The sequence below is a fragment of the Limulus polyphemus genome, unplaced genomic scaffold (genome assembly GCF_000517525.1).
Source record: "Limulus polyphemus unplaced genomic scaffold, Limulus_polyphemus-2.1.2 Scaffold71, whole genome shotgun sequence".
Taxonomy (NCBI): domain Eukaryota; kingdom Metazoa; phylum Arthropoda; class Merostomata; order Xiphosura; family Limulidae; genus Limulus; species Limulus polyphemus.
Genome location: NW_013665681.1, coordinates 243432 through 245800, shown reverse-complemented (window position 1 = coordinate 245800; position 2369 = coordinate 243432).

Sequence of the window (2369 nt, the reverse complement as noted above, 5' to 3'; positions counted from 1 at the left end):
GTTACAACCACTAATGTGATGAAGTAGATGAACCCCACGTGAAGCAGAAGCCAACGAGACCGAGACCAGTACGGAAGAAGATACGTCCCGTAAAATTAAGAGACTTTGTTGAATTGTAATTTTGTGTTTGTAATTCTGTACAGTTAATTAAGTTATTGTTAATTATTATTGGTTTATTGTATGTGGTTATTGTTCGGGACGAACAATACTAAGGATTGGCAGTGTTGCGTCACCGAGTCACATGACTACTGTGATGCAACGTTTCTAGAACTATCATGTACTTTGGCGAATGTTGTAGTTCTTACTAGATATAGGGTAGGCTGGTATATAAAAGAGGGGAATGTAATGTGTGCATAGACAGTGTGTAATTGATCTCGCAATCAGAAGTATTATTGACGTTCGTTGACATAGCGTTTGTTTTAGCGCGATTGTTGAAGTTGAGTGTATCGGTAAAGTTATATTCGGAAAGCGACACAAGTCTTTACTTAATAAAACTGGTTTATTCTTAAGTTTCGTCGGAACGAAGTTACGAAAAATTAATTAACAAACGGAGACGTAACACAGTTTTATCTAAGAAAGGACTTGTGTCGCTAAAGTTTCGTCGGAACGAATTTACGGAAAATTAACTAACCAACAGAGACGTAACAATAGATATTTTGTCAAATCGCCTGTTATTTAATAATCTCAAATCAGTTTGTCGTGGATATGCCACACACTGGATAGAAAGGAGCAATTTTTTTTTTATGCCGTGTTCACAGAAACTGTTGTTGTGGAGTTTCTGCTGAAATGTATTGTTACGACAGCGAAAGTCAAGCACGCTGGTAACACATGATGAGTTTCTAGAAGGATCATGAAGGCTCGAGTGTTTGCCAGACGCCCTCTATTTTGATATATAAGCCCGGCAAATAAAGCGGAGATAATAATAGCAGACAGGGAGATATGTAGACAGATAATTGAGTCAAGTCAATTGCTGGTCTCTGTAACAGGCTGAATAATTCCTTATTTTAAGTCCAGAGGATCCTGCCTCGACTCCATCAAACACTTGAGGGAGGCACTAATTTATGATTGTCATTCACAAATTATACTGACAGTTCAATTCAGCTGAAAATCGAGGAATCCATCAGACCAAGTTAAAGCCTCAAAATAAGGGCACTAAAGATAGTTTAGCCACCTACGTGGATGACCTGCACCATTAGCATAGTATTAACTACCCTGCAATTGATTTGGTGGATTACATGAATAATCTCTTTAATAAGTTTGTGGAAGAGCTGCTCAGCTGAGTGAAGCAGATCTCCTCGCCCTTATCGAGGCAGTTTCTTTAGCAATGTCATACAAAGTAGTGACATTGAACTGATTGAAAGAAAGGAAGAAACCATCACTGGCTTTACCTCGGACAGACCATTCTACCATATACCTACATCATGTCAAGCTCTAGCCCCACAAATGTTTAACAAATCATCTACTCATTGGTGCATTGTGATGCAACCTCACTGGTGCCCAGTGAATGAGTAGGCCATCCCACTCTTCCCATGATTATATGCTGCAACCAATGCTGATGATTGCTTTACCAAGACATCATCCTTGAAGAAAGGATCAGATCATTTTGCTTTGTCTGTACATTGGGTTATTTTCAAGTGAACTGCCCATACCTTTCCTGGCAGCAAAGTAGACAGAGCTATTGGTTTCGACCATCATTCATCTTTATACTGGAATAGTCATTGGCACAGTGAGTCAGGTGGGTCTAAACAATACTAGGGTTTCGACCATCATTCATCTTTATACTGGAATAGTCATTGGCACAGTGAGTCAGGTGGGTCTAAACAATGCTAGGGTTCCATCCATTGTACTGTGTTTGACAGCAAGTTTGTGTTTACCTATACATCTGAGATTTTTAGTTAACAATCAAAACTGAATGCAGCAACTTAGTGAGTTGTTGGCTGAATGTGCCAATGTATTTGTAGGACCACATAGTGGATTGGGTCACAGTGTTACACAGGTATAGGTGAGGAACATATGTTGTGTCGGCTTCCCTGGAACACTAGTAGGGATGTACTGAAGTACAGTAGATGTTAAAGGATATGGGTCCCAAAGCCATCATAAAGTACTTTGTCATCTCCAGTAATGATTGTCAGGAAAAAGAAAGGTATGCACAGATTCTGTATTGATGTTAGTAACTAATGTTGATGTCCTTTCACTACCATAAACAGATGAATATATGGGTGCATTAGAAGAGGCTCTATGGTTCAGTACATTAGACCTGACAGCCAGTTACTGGAAAGTCAAGCTGGATGATGAAAACAGACTTATGACAGATAATGGCTGGAGACGGCTTGAATGGGTAATGAAGAAAACATTAATATAAGTTTAAC